Genomic DNA, 15,355 nt, shown 5'->3' with positions numbered 1-15,355 from the left:
CTCAAGAACCCACCTGTTTATATTGAAAGCCCAGCATTTTTTTCTTTTTATTTTTATGTTAATGATGTCTATTCTTTCATTTGTTTAGTTTTCTTTGTGACTATTTTTCAATCATTTCTATCAATTCCAATCTCTGTGGAAAGTGTAAAACTTTCTACAAAGCCAAACTCAACAGCCCATCTCCCAGTTCCCAGATGTATTTGGGAGGCTGCCTCTGTAAATCCTTCTTTCTTCTTCTCCTTGAGCTGGCTGAGCAGTAGACATCTTTGAGTTACTTCTTCCATTTCAGGTCTGACTGGGCTTTCTGAATGCCTGTCTTCCCTTTTTGGTTAGAGACCATCCTCTGGTCATTTCATCTAGGTTGAAAGAGCCAGGTGCAGTGGCTCGTGCCTGTAATCCTGGCTATTCAGGGAGGGCTGAGACTGGAAGGATCTCCATTCATAGGCAGCCTGAGAAAAAAGTTAGTGAGACCTCATCTCAACCAAAAGCTGGAGGTTGTGGCATGTGCCTGTCATCCCAAGTTATATGGACGGCTGAGATTGGCAAGATTGTGGTTCCAGGCTAGACCAGACCCACCCCCTCAAAATGTTTGCAAGACCCCGTCTCAATGGATAAAAGCTGAGTGTGGTGTCGTGCACCTGTCACCGAAGCGACAGTGGGAAGTTTAAAATAAGAGGATTATGGTCCAAACTGACCTGGGTAAAAAGTGAGATCTTATTTCCAAAATAACTAGAGCAAAAAGGGCTTGAGGCGTGGCTCAAGTGGTAAAGTACATGCCTAGCAAGTGCAAAGCCCTGAGTTCAAACCCCAGTACTGAAAAAATAATAAATAAATAACTAGATGTGATAGTAGCAGAGGGACCTGGGACGATGGCTACTGCCACGCCAATTTCTTGAGTAACACTGTTCAATTCATTCTCTCTGCTTGGCACCCAGTTATCATTAGGCAACTCTCTTCATCATTTCCAAAGTTCTCTTTCTTCTCTTGTGTTTCATATCTCCTTGTGTTAGTCAGCGTCCCATTACTGTGACAAAATACCTGAGACAATCAATGTAAAAACGTAAAGGAGGAAAGACTTATTTTGGCTCATGGTTTCAGAGGTTTCAGTTCATGGTCACTTGGTTCTGTTGTTTACGGGCCTGTGGTGAGGCAGAACATCGTGGAGGGAGCTCATGTAGAAAAAATCGCTCACCTCATGGTGCAAAGAAAGGGCAGGGGGCGGGGGGAGAGAGAAAGAGAGAGAGGCTAGAGACAAAATATACCCTTCAAGGGTGCACTCAGTAATCTAGGTCCCACCTCTTAAAGTTTCCACCACCTCTCAATAGCCCATTAAGCTGTGAATCAATCCATCAGCGAATTAACCTGTTGATGAGGTCATGACCCTGGTGATCTGAGCACTGTTGAATTGGGGACCAAGTCTGCAATACATGAACTTTTTTGGGGAATAGTTCAAATCAAAACCATAATACTCCTCTGTATCCTATATATTCATTTTGAGTTTATTTCCCTGCTCTGCTGGGGATAGCTTTAGTAGCTTCCTGAGAAACTATGCCTGAGAAGAAATATTTCAAGTCTTTACATTTCTAAAAATGTTTTAAATTTACTTCACTTGCAATGTATGGCTAAATATTGAACTCTGAATTCTGAATCTTGCTGCTTCCAATGTGCTCTCTCTCTTTCTCTCTCTCGTTCTCACACACACATACACACACACCTCCCTCTTCCTTTGCCTTCCTTGCAGTAGTTTTTCTTTGTAGTGTTCTGAACTGATGTGACTTTGGATAAATGTATTTCTAACTGTGTTTTTGGAGTTAGTGTCTTTCTTGGTGGGCTTTCCAATGTGGAAACTGCTGTCTTTTATTTCTAAGAAATTTTACTTATAATTTCCTCTCACCTTTCCTTATTTCTTTCAAATAATCCTATTACACTTATGTTCTAATTTCCTTATTTCTCTGGTTGTCCTTTTTCAAATTCCCCCCAGTTTCAGAGTTTTTGAAACTTTACAGTGAATTTTTTAATTTTCAAGAGTACTTTGTTCTCTGAATGCTCCTTTTTGAAGAATTCTGTTCTTGTTTCATGAATGGATTACCTTTTCTTGGGCCTCTAAGAATACTAGTTGCAGTTTAACTTTTTAAAATATTCTTCTTGCCCTGTTTTAGTTTCTCCACATTGCTTTTTTTCTGTTTGTTCAGGTCTGTGGGGTTTCATGTCTTTGGTAGCTCTTGGTTGTATGTGTTGCTCAGGATAGGGGGACTAGAACACTTCCAGTTTCTGTGAGTGCGGGTGTACTGGTCAACTCTGAGCTTTACCATGGTATCATCTTCACTTGGGCATTTGTTTGGAGAATGAATGTTTAGTGTCAGTATTTTGAAATCTTTATCTTTTTCTGTTTTGAAAGAGTTAATAAACAATTTTTTTCTTTTACTTAAAATTAGTATCTACATAGTAGCATGTAGTAAGTCTTATTATAATGCTGTGCCTTTGAGTAACTTTTGTTGTCGAGTAAAGCATTTGTGAGTCTTGTTTCTTTTGTCTTCTTTCTGACCTTGTAAGTTACTTCACTATAAAATATGGCTTATTACATAGTGTCTACTGGTATATATTTTTTTGAAAAAGAGATTTTTTTCATTGTAAATAAAACAAATGATGATGTCTTTAAAACAGAAGTATTTCCCAATCACCTTACTTTGAAACACATGATTTTCATCAGCTGCTTTTCTTTTCTCAGTAGCAGTCATTTGGAAAATGATAGACTCCACACACACCATCATCATCCATCCTCCCCACCATCTGCCTGCCTCCAAGCCAGCAGAGACGCATGTCTACCTGCAAGGCAAAGCCAATCAGTGATTATGGTCCAGCTGCCAGGCCCTGCTAGTGCCTCATCCATCCCCGCGTGAACTACAGATACCATAGAGTGCAGCAAAGCTGAGGCAGCTGCCCCTTCTCCCTGTTTGTTAACTAAGAAGACTTCTGATATTGCATCTTTGACTGTCTTGCCTTTCTGGCCCTGTCTTTCCTCATCTCTATGAGAGGGATACTAGTATTAATTTGCATAGTGGTCATGACTCTTGAAACAAATGCTTAGGCTGGGGGCTTCTTATTGATGCTTTAGGGCAGCATTAGCACCTGGAGCTTGTCAAGGGGGACTCCTGAGAGCCCTGATCATGTGCACTCTGTGGGAGGAAGCAGGTACCCACAGTACCCTGACATATGGACCCTTGGGCATACTTGTCTCAATTATTCACTTCAAGGCATTTCCTTACAGGATTGTTTTTATTACTCCTAAAAATATTGCAGAAAGAAAACTGGTAATCCAAAACAGTGCATCTGATTCCTAATTTTTTTTTTTTAGGAACCAAGGCTAATAAACTGCCATGTTCATTCTCTTCCCTCTTTTGAACCAAAACTTGTGTCAAATGGACAGAACAACTTCAGCTTCAGTGTGGTAGCACTGTATGCACTTATTGCACATGAACTATTTCTATTCAGCAGGGAAACCAGGTCAACCTGGGAAGATGGTGTCAAATGAAAAGACAATGGATCAGAAAGTGCCAGGTCAGAGTGCTTGGGCTGGAGTTCTGTATCTGTTCCTTACTGTTTGACCTGTGAGCCACCGAGCCAATGTGGACTACAATGTCTTTGTGAGATGAGGTCCATGACACTTCATGCTGCAGAGGGGCACATCTAATGAGATTATGATCGCAAAGTACCTGGTACATAGGTTGGTAATCAACATAGTTCTTTCTCCATTCTGTCAAGAACCTGTTTTTGGGCTGGCAGAGTGGCTCAAGCAGTAAGAGCACCTGCCTAACAAGCCTGAGACCCTGAGTTCAAATCCCAGTGCTGCCAAAGAAAGCACCTGTTTTTATTTTTTTATCATCATATTTTTTTTTGTACTGGGGGTACATTATGATATTTACAAAGTGCTTACAATATACCTTAGTTAAATTTACCCCCATCATGCTATTTTATACACCTCCCCCATTCCTGGAACAGTTTCAACATGTCTCATTTTCCATTTTCATACATGAGTACATAAGATTTCCACCATATTCACCCTCCTACATCCTTTCTTTATATCTTCTACCCCATTACCAACCCCCCAAAGACCTGTTTTTATTATTTTTATTAACACACTAAATATATTCAAATATATACATTGCAAAATAATTTCAAATGGTTTTGATAATATTCTATATTTCAGTGAGCGCTTTTTACACATTGGCCTGAGTTAATCTTCAAGCGTGGTACAAGTTACAAGGTTCCATGGGGTAGCCACTGTTGTGACGTAAATCGTTGTTCACTGACTATGAAATGGGCACTGTGTGTGGAAGTCAGCCTTGGGCTGTTTTTCCCTGTTTGGCTCTGACAGTTCTTATGACTCACAAGTCACCGCCATAGCAACAAGGAGTCTTTGCCACAAATCGTCTTTTTCTACCCTGCAGTGAGTACTGTTACCGTATTAGTTACAAATGTATGCATGGGAAGGTCCCTTTCTTTGTTCAGTTTTGGGTACTTAGTGTGTTTGTCAAAATGAACCTAATGGCATTTCCAGCAGCTGTCATTTTGTTATTCTCTCTCTATGGCGCTGTATTGTCTAGAATTGTATTTCTCAATGCATTTATTCCTAAATTCAATGTTTATCATCATTCTTTTGGGGGAAGGGTAACAAAGAGGATTTTCATTAGTTTTGAGCTTATGAGAAACCAGTTTGTATGAATGTGTTGTTATTTGATCTTTTAAATGAGATGTTTTATTAAAACCAAGATATATTGATCCGTAGGGTCCATATCTTAGTGTCAGAAACTCCAATCAACTTGCCATGCAGCTATCCAATAGTGGTCTTTGAATACCCCTATTTATTAAGGTCATGTTCAATTATAATTTGAACTTTTAAAGACATAGCTAAATACATCAATATATTTATTAAGATTGTGTTAAGTTGTAACTTGAATTTTTAAGTAGATCCTCAAAACATTCATCTCATTAAAGAAAAGGGCCACATTAAAAAAATTTTTATTGTAAACAATCATAGAGCATTTGAAAGATAGTTCCTAGATTCTTTCCCTCTTCCCCCATCTTTATTGGAGTATAACTGACAAAATAAGTTGACTTGATGTTTTGATACAAGTGTGCATAGTTAACAATACTAGATTGTACACTTGAAATTTGCTAAGAGGGTGCATCTTAATTGTTATCACACACACATACACATACAGAGAGAGAGACAGACAGACAGACAGAGACAAAGATTTTGACTCAATCACTTTCCAGCTGTGGCCTTTGAGTAGGTTTTCTTTTGCACAATTATTCTCAAAATTTATTTATTATATTTTTGAATGATTTGTAGAAGTGTCCTATTCATAGCTTTTACCAGTTTTCTACTATGTTGTCCATTTCTCATTGGTTTGTATATTTTTATTCATATGTTTGTATGTATATAAAGGTATGTGTTCATATTCCAATTCTTTTTTTATATTTGTTACAAATTTTTTCTAGTTTGTTGTTTGATTTTTAACTTGTTCACAAGATCTTTTCTTATATAGTTTTCAAAGTTTCATGTAGAAAAATTCATTAATTTTTTTTTCATCTTATAAGCACATTTTTTTTTCATTTTTCTTTTATTATTCATATGTGCATACAAGGCTTGGTTCATTTCTCCCCCCTGCCCCCACCCCCTCCCTTACCACTCACTCCGCCCCCTCCCTCTCCCCCCCCAATACCCAGCAGAAACTATTTTGCCCTTATTTCTAATTTTGTTGTAGAGAGAGTATAAGCAATAATAGGAAGGAACAAGGGATTTTGCTGGTTGAGATAAGGATAGCTATACAGGGCATTGACTCACATTGATTTCCTGTGCGTGGGTGTTACCTTCTAGGTTAATTCTTTTTGATCTAACCTTTTCTCTAGTACCTGTTCCCCTTTTCCTATTGGCCTCAGTTGCTTTTAAGGTATTTGCTTTAGTTTCTCTGCATTAAGGGCAACAAATGCTAGCTAGTTTTTTAGGTGTCTTACCTATCCTCACCCCTCCCTTGTGTGCTCTCACTTTTATCATGTGCTCATAGTCCAATCCCCTTGTTGTGTTTGCCCTTGATCTAATGTCCACATATGAGGGAGAACATACGATTTTTGGTCTTTTGGGCCAGGCTAACCTCACTCAGAATGATGTTCTCCAATTCCATCCATTTACCAGCGAATGATAACATTTCATTCTTCTTCATGGTTGCATAAAATTCCATTGTGTATAGATACCACATTTTCTTAATCCATTCGTCAGCGGTGGGGCATCTTGGCTGTTTCCATAACTTGGCTATTGTGAATAGTGCCGCCATAAACATGGATGTGCAGGTGCCTCTGGAGTAACAGTCTTTTGGGTATATCCCCAAGAGTGGTATTGCTGGATCAAATGGTAGATCGATGTCCAGCTTTTTAAGTAGCCTCCAAATTTTTTTCCAGAGTGGTTGTACTAGTCTACATTCCCACCAACAGTGTAAGAGGGTTCCTTTTTCCCCGCATCCTCGCCAACACCTGTTGTTGGTGGTTATAAGCACATTTTTGAGTACAAGGTAGTAAGTCTATTCTCCTATATTTTCTTGGGATTTTTAACCTTTATATATTTTAACAGCTTTATTGAGATATAAATTGTATACAATACAATTTGCTAATTTAAACTATATCATAAAATGGTTTTAAAAGTGTGTATCTATAACCACAATTGATTTTTAAATTTTTTGATTGTACTGGTGTTTGAACTCAGGTGTCAGGACCTGCCTGGGAGCAGGCACTCTATCACTTGAGCCACTCCACTAGCCCTGTTTTGTGCTGGACATTTTTGAGATAAGGTCTTGTGAACTGTTTTCCTGGGCTGGATTTAAACCTTGATCCTCCTGATCGCTGCTTCCTGAGTAGCTAGGATTACAGGTGTAAGCCATTGGTACACAGCATCACAATTGACTTTAAAACATTTTCATCAACCCCCCTAAACCTCCCCATACCCATTTGCAGAAACTTGTTATTTCCTTAAAACATTCCTTCCATTAATTCTACCACTAGTCTACTTTTGTTTTTACAGTTTTGCATGTTCTAGAAAAATCATGGAAGTGGAGTGACTAGATCCTTTCACTAAGCAAAATGTAGTCAAGTTTCATCCAGTTATACTTTTGTATTTTTATAATGACATTTTTGATCCCTCTGCTCTGGAATTTATATCAATTGGGTAAATAATTGTATATAAATTTATCTTTTGAACAGCATAGACAGTTGTACCAATATTAGTTACTGAAGATTCAGTTCTTCCTCTACCTATTAATCTAAAACACTTCCATCATCTAAGGTAGGCATCTGTTTCTGGATCCTATTTCTCTCTCTCTCTCTCTCTCTCTCTCTCTCTCTCTCTCTTTCTGTCTGCAGTACTGGGGGTTTCCTCACACTTGCTAGGCAGGCACTCTACCACTTGAATCATTCAGCCATCCCCACTGTAACCTATTTCTGTGAGATCACACTACTATCTAGGAAGGTGAGTCTTCTCTCATCTTTCTTTTTTCCTTTCTTCCTCCCTTTTTCCCTCCTTTCCTCCCTCCTTCCCTCCCTCCATCCATTCCTTCCTTCCTTCCTTCCTTCCTTCTTTCTTTCTTTCTTTCTTTCTTTCTTTCTTTCTTTCTTTCTTTCTTTCTTTCTTTCTTTCTTTCTTTCCCCTTCCTTCCTTCCTTTCTCTCTTTCTTTCTTTCTCTCTGTCACTCTCTCCCTTTCTTTTTTCTTCCTTCCTCCCTCCCTTCCTCTCTCCTTTTCTTCCTCCCTCCCTTCCTTTCTCCCACATTCCCTTTCTCCCCCTCTCTCTCCCTCCTTCTCTCTCTTTCTTTGCTGCAGATTGAACCAGGTCCTTGCACATGCTAAGCAAATACTCTACTACTGAACGATAGCCACAGCCCCTCATTTTTCTTTTCCTAAAACTTTCTTGGTTCTTCTTTCTTGTTCCTCTTCTGTTTTAATTTTAAAACTGTCTTATCAAGTGTCATCAAAATATTGTTCAAATTTTTGCTGGAACTTTATTGAAATTAGATGTCAAATTTTGAAGAAATGTCTGTTTAATATTGAGGCTTCCTGTATTTTTATTGAATTGATAGCCATATTTTTATTCATTAGATGAAGTAGAGATGTCCCATCAAAAAGTAAGTTTTTAATTGTTATTTATGTATAGGAAAGTCATTTACTGAGGTAGAAGCAGCAGAGGGAGTAGAGTTTGATTAAATGATAATGAGACTTGCTCAGTTAGACACATTCTGCCTTAGATGGTATGAGAAATGAATGTAGAGAGGAACACACAGAAATATTGCATTATCAATTTTGTTGATTTTTTTTTGTAATGGCAATAGAAAAGTCGACGGTCCATAAACTGTTTTGCAGGAGAATGTGGTATTTGGGCCAAATTTATGCAATTCTTAAGATTTGAAAACAGCAGAGCTTCTAACCCATAGTGGTACATTTCTTTCTACTGAAAGTGGAGGACCACAAGGAATTGTTTAATTCTATTACTTACATTGAGAAGCTGTTGGGCTAAATAATTCCTGAATGCCTAGCTGGCCATGCTCCTGACACTGTCCCCTTTCTCCAAGGTCTGGGTTCAGTTGAATCTTTCCATTATCTCAGGTTTTATCACAGCAGGTTGAACCTGTGTTTCCTAGGCAACCTCAGTGATTAAAATCAAAGTGATGACAACAGTAGCCAGTGATATTTCTGTTCTGTGCACGCCCAAATCCTTGTAGGATCTCCAGTTTCTCTGTTGACACCCTCCTCAAATATCTCAGGAAACTCTCAGAGGGATCGTGGTGGGTTTTGAGCACAAATTCTTAATTTGCTGCGGAATCTAATCTCTCCCCTTTTCATGCTGAGCCTCCCACTTGGTTACCAGCTGCACTGTTCTCTGATGCCCCAAAAGGTGCTATGGAGATGACTTGAGATCATATCTCTCTTTATTCCCAGCACAGAGTCATGACACCCTTCATTGTAGCCACACTGACTTTACATGCTGTGTCAAAGATCCTGTGGCAGATGCAAGAAAGCCCTGCTGTGTTCTCTACCAAAGTGGGGAACATCTTTTCCCTGTCCCCAAACATCATGTATCATTCTTACCTGGCCAGAGCAGTGCTCTCGACGTCACACCTGTCTGCATGGAGTCTGGAAGCAGGGAGTGTGCTTAGCCTTGTCCTTCCTCTCTAGTTGGCCAGTAGTGCCAGTGGCCTTGACCTTGAACTGAGCCTGTGTCCCTGATTGCCTCTGTCTTCAATCTTGATCCCATGCATAAATAGACTTCTGGAGCCTTGTTCCTGGGGCCTTCTACATATGACCAGGATGTCTGAATCCTAATCTGACTAGAGTTTAGGTTCAAGCTGGAACCCCTTCTGCTCCTCTAAGGAAATGATTCAGAATCATGCATTAAATCTGAATCATCCTAGTAGGCCTGTGGCCATCTGCTCAGACTTGGTAAGGAAAGAGACAAATAGTAGTTTCAGGCATATGGCTTTTGCTATTAAGCCTTATTGTCTTTTCTTCATGGTGAAAATGATACATTGTTTAAAACTAACGAGTTATGATAGGAGATTGAACACACAACCGTTATATAAGTTATAGTGATCGTTTGATGGCCAAGCCAATGGAAAAAGTAGATCAGGAGGGGATAGTGTGTGCAGAAAATTATAGACGTGCACGAGAAACAGACTATTTCTGGTTCATCTTTTTTTTGGATTGGGAGTTGGGGGGAAGCTGAGAGAGAGAGAGTGCCTGGCTAGTTATCTTTTTCTCACCCAGGAATGAATGCTGGTAGCATTTTCCCCACATTTTTATGTCAAAGGATGAAGGGGTTTGGTGTCCTCCATCTTCCCAAATCTCCAGCTCATTACAATTTCTTGAGCTGATGTGACTGATGTGAGCCATTGAGAACACAGAGAAGTTAATTTTACAGAGCTCCATCTGATGATTTTCAAGAGTGTAACTATCAGACATGGACTTCAGGAGCATACTGCTCTAATCCAACCTCTGTTTTTAGGCAAGACTTCCTTACAGTCACCTCACCTAGCCTAATGATGTATCTCAAAGACACCCTGTAGTTACATATTGCTGTGTCGCACAGGCATTGCTATTTAGGAAAAGTTTTCCAACATTTAAAACCAAAGTCACTATTCATGTTTCATTTTTAGTGAAAATGACAAATTCTTGCTTAGTCCCTCTAGCTTCAAGTTGCATATGCAGTGGGATGTAAAGGAAAGTATATAAGCTCTGGTGTCAGAGAGACCTGAATTTAAATCCAGCTGTGTGACCTTGTACAAGTCACATAACCTCTTCAATTCTCTCTTTCTTCAACTCTAAAGTGAAAATATAAGGCCCATCTCAGCAGTGTTATATGAAGTAAATGAAATGGTGGTTATGAAAGTGACTGGCGTACCCTATGTGTTCAACAGCTACTTTTGGCCTATGTGATATTTTCAGCTTTGCCCTGAGTCCAATTCTTTCCTATTGATCGTGCTGCTTGTGGAACAGGTGACATCAGCAAGGAAAGAGTGCTTTATAATCAAGAAAGTCTGAAGAATCTTAGTTACAGCCTGAAGATTGGACTGAGATCCAGGAGATGGAATTATTTTGCAAGCTAAGATTATTTCAGTGAAAGAGATTAATGAGTCACATTATACAAATGGCTCAAGCTAATGACAGATGAAAATGTTCTGGTTTTTAGCAAGAGTTGATTTAATAATATTTGTGCAGTAGCAATATTGAGTTCAAAGTCTTTTCCAGTGAATGGGACTTACCCCAGAACTTCCCTCTCAGAGGTTAGGTTATCCTTCTGGAAATTACGATCTGACTGACTGCTTTGTGGGCAGCCCATCTGAGGAGCAACTTCAGGGCTACTGAGAGACCCCCAAATTCTTAAACACTGTGCTTTCTCTCCTCTGATTAGATATTGAGGTGACTGAAGCTTTCTCCAATCTCGTTCTATGAGTGAAGTTATCTGAAGGAATCATAGATTAAGCCAGAATCAGGAATTAACACTTTAATGAGCATTAGTTTATTTGATCATCCTCCTAAGTGAATATTGGAGAAGAATTGGTCAGGGTTGGAAGGCAGACTGGGGGAGAGGGTGAAAAGAGAGGATAAAGGAGGGCAAGTATGGCTGATGCACTTTGTATATGTGTATGAAAATGGGACAATGAAACCTGTTGTTCTAGGACGAGGCTAGGAGAATGAGGGAAAATGTTGGAGGGGATGAATCTAATTAAGACACACTATAAGCACATATGTAAATATCACAATGAATCCCCTCTAAACAACTAATATATGCTAATAAGTTTTTAAAGAAGCTTTCATTTTTCTGTCATTTTTACTAGGTTAAAAGTTCTCGGAGTTCCCTTTCATATTTCTGAGTTTCTCAGAGTGTCTTTTGTACATCCCATTGTTATTCAATAAATGCCTGTTGAATGAAAAGGCGTTGAAGAAAATCTTGATTTTTTTTTTCACCTAGAACTGACCTTCATAATTCTGTTTCCATTTGTCACTTCGTGGAAATCATAGAACAGCCCTTGTGTGGTGTTCTTTCTCTCTTCTGCCATGTTTGGACCTGTCTTCCCCTTCCTTTTGGTCTTTGTGGTCATCACCTCCAATACATCTGTTATGGTTTGAATGCAAAATGTCCCCAAGTGTTGACTACTTGGTCCCCAGTTGGTGGTGTTTTTTGGGAGGTGGTGGAAACTTCAGGTGGTGGGGTCTTAGGGAGGAAGTAGGTCACTGGGATGTGACTTTGAAGATTATACTGGGTCACTGGTTCCTTCCTCATTCTCTGCTTCCTGTCTGCCATGAGGCAGACAGTCTCCTTCTCCACATGTTCCCACCCTCACGATGTCCTGCCTCACCACAGGCCCAGAATAAAAGATGATGGAAGAAGTCAAGGACTATGGACTGAAACCTCTAAAACTGTGAGTCCAAATCAGTAATTCCTCCCTTTAAGTTGTTCTCTTGGGTATTTTGTCACAGCAATAAAAGTCTGACTAACACAACTTTGCACAGACTTAGCTGTCATGAAATACATGGCCATGTTCACTTCCTCCCTGTCACCAATCTCTCTGGCATCCTGCTCAGAGACACCCGGAAGAAATCCACTATTTCATGTCCATATAACATGATAGGAACCGACAAGACACCACTGTGTTTTTAAAGTGCTAAGCTCAAATTATAATACAAAAATTGATTCACCAATAAAAGCAAACAAATATTACTGAACACAAACCCTATGCCAAGACTGGGAAGAGAATGTAGGTGAAGACAGATATTCCAAGGGACAAGACAAAAGCATTTGGATGGCTAAAATTTTGTCACTGAACAAGTTTTAAAATTCAGTCTGGAATATTGAGGTGATTTGACATGGTAGAAAAATTCATCTCAATATCTCTTTCATCTAAATGGGTCATATTGATTTTCCCTAGGAGAGAACAATATATTCTGATGTTTTTATGATTTAAATTTTTATTTTGAGGTAACTATACATTCATATAATACACAGTTTTAAGAAAGTAATGCAGAGAGATCCCATGTACCCTCATCCAACATTACCCACTAATAACATCTCGCAAAACTATTATAAAACATAGCAATACAATTGAGACACAGAACATTTTCATCACCAGTGGTATCTCTCGTGTTGCCCTTTTGTTCTCACCCATTTCCTTTCTGTCCACTCCCTTCTTAATTTCTGGCAACAGGAATTAAGGTCTGTTCTCCATTTCTAGAACTGTCATTTCAATAATGTTCTATAAATGGAATCAGACAGTCTAGAGTCTCCTGAGACTGGCTTTTTTCACTTAGCATAAGTTTCTGCAGATCCACCCAGGTTGTTGCACATATTAATAGTTCATTTCTTTTTATTATTATGGTGTGGATATATTTGTTTATTCATCTAAGTAGTCATCTACTTCTAGTTTTTGCCTACGTAAAAAAAAAGCTACTATAAACATTTGTGTACAGGTTTTTATTTGTGTGTGTGAGCAAAAGCCTTCATTCCTCTGGGATAAAAACCCTAGTGTCACAAAACAAAGAAAGAAAAGAAATTGTCAACCTTTTTTCAGGAACGGCTATACCATATTGCTTTCCCACTAGTGATGTGTAAGTCATTCAGTGTTTCAACTTTCTTGGTGGCCTTTGGTAGTGTCATTATTTCTTGTTTTAGCCATTTTGCTGTGTGTGTAGGGGCTTTAATTTAGAGCTGAAATGCCCTCTAAAGGACCACGTATTAGAGACTTGGTTCTCAGTGTGACACTCTTTGGAAGTGGTGGAATTTTAAGAGGTGGGTGGGGCCTAGTGGAAGGTCTTTGAGTCACTTGAAAGGAGTGATCAGATAGTGCCTCGTCCTGTCTGTCCTTTGTGCTGGACATGAGTGACCAGGTTTCCTCAGTCACGTGCTCCTGACATAATGTACTGCCTCAACACAGGCCCAAAAGTAACAGGCCAACCAACCAAGCACTGAAAACTCCCAAACTGTGAACCAAAATAAATGTTTTTGGCTAGGTATGATGGCACATACCTGTAATCCCAGTGCTTGGGAAGCTGAGTAAAAGGATCACAAATTCAAGGCTGGCCTGGACTACATAGTGAGATGCTGTCTCAAAAAAATCAAAACAAAAAATTTTTTTAACTTTACAAGTCAGTTTATTCATTACAGTAATAGAACACTGACTAACACAGAAGGAGTATCTCTTTCTGGCTTAATTTTGCATTCTCTGATGCCTAATGATGCTGAAAATCTTTTTATAAGTGCATTTGCTATCTCTGTATGTTCTTTGGTGAAATCTGTCCTCATGTCTTTTGCCCATGTTCTGATTGGATTGTTTGTTAATTTTGTTTTTCCTGGCTACTAGTCCTTTGTCAAGTAAGTGGTTTGCAAAAATGTGTTCCCTTTCTGTAGCTTAATTTTTAATTTTCTTAGTAGAATCTTTCACAAAGCCACAAGTCCAACTTATCAATTTTTACATTATGCATTGTGCTTTCAGTATCAAATTTAAGAATTATTTGCCTAGATCCTGAAGAATTTCTTCCATGTTTTAAAAAAAGTTTTATAGTTTTACGTTTTACTTATTAGTTTTGATAGACTTTTGGTTTAATTTTTGTATTAAATGTGAAACAGCTCCAGGTTTTTGTCTATATGTGTCTAATTGTCCCAGTACCATTTGTTAAAATGGCTATCTTTTCCCTCCATTAATCACTTTTTCAGCTCTGTCACAAAACAGTTGGCCTATTTGTGTGGGTCTATTTTGGGTTTTCTGCTCTGTATATCTATTTCTTCACCACTACAATGTATAGTTTTGACTACTGTAGCTCAGTAGTGTGTCTTGAAATCCTTTATTCTTCTTTTTCAAAATTGTTTTTTTTGCCTTTCTATATAATTTGTGGCTTAACCTTGTGTATGTTTGCAAAAAATCTCACAGGGACTTTGAAAGGAATTGTACTAAGCCTGCATATCAATTTGGGGAAAATGACATCCTTACTACACTGAGACTTCCAATTCGCAAACGCAATATATCTCTTCATTTCTTTAGGTATTTCATCTCTTTCAGTGGTGTTATATAGATTTTATTATTTAAGACCTATGCATGTTCTGTTAGATTTATACCTAAGTATTTAATTTTTAAGTAATTGTGAATGGTGTTCTATTTTAATATAGGTATCCATGTAGTCTCTGTGAATATGTAAAAACACAATGGATTTTTATGTTTATCTTATATCCTTTGATGGTTGAACTCACTTATTAGTCACAGAGTCTCTTTTTTTCTAGATTCCTTTAGCTTTTCTCTGCCAAATCATTACTTTTGCAAATAGGAACAGTTTTATTTCTTCCATTCTGGTCTGCTTGTCTCATTTTTTGAATTTTTATTTTATTTTTTACTTTTTTCTTTCCTGGTTGTATTGACCAGGACTTTGAGCACTATGTTGAATAATATTGGTGGCCTTTGTCCAATCTTAGGAAAACATTCAGCCTTGTACTGTTAAGTAAAGCTACCTCTAGTCTTTTTTAGATGTTGTTTTTCAGGTTGAGGACATTCCTTTGTAGTCTTATGTGTCTGAAAGCTTTTAACAAGAATGTGTGTTAAATTAAGCATTAAGTCAAATGCTTTTTCTTCATCAACTGATATGACTGTGTGATTTTTCCCTTTTGCCTGTTAGTATAGTGACATATACAGTTTGAATATAAGTATTGAATCAGCACTGAATTTCTAGAATAAATCCCTCTTAGTCATGATGTCTAACTTTTGTATTTGCTAACATTTTGATAAGGGTTATTGCATCTATATTAATAAGGAATATTATTCTACAGTTT

The 15,355-nt window shown here is 38.3% G+C and overlaps 1 long non-coding RNA gene and 1 pseudogene across 1 annotated transcript in view; one reads left to right on the top strand and one right to left on the bottom strand.

Moving 5' to 3' along the window:
* Positions 1-15,355, top strand: part of LOC141417300 (uncharacterized) — a 155,529-nt gene that overhangs the window by 50,838 nt on the left and 89,336 nt on the right. The gene's annotated exons all lie outside the window — the stretch shown is intronic.
* The window catches only part of LOC141417590 (NADH dehydrogenase [ubiquinone] 1 alpha subcomplex subunit 5 pseudogene), a 42,969-nt pseudogene that overhangs the window by 24,155 nt on the left and 3,459 nt on the right, over positions 1-15,355 (bottom strand).

The sequence above is a fragment of the Castor canadensis genome, chromosome 15 (genome assembly GCF_047511655.1).
Source record: "Castor canadensis chromosome 15, mCasCan1.hap1v2, whole genome shotgun sequence".
Lineage (NCBI taxonomy): Eukaryota > Metazoa > Chordata > Mammalia > Rodentia > Castoridae > Castor > Castor canadensis.
The sequence above is the reverse complement of the archived record's forward strand: the minus strand, read 5'-3'. Positions and strand labels throughout refer to the sequence as shown.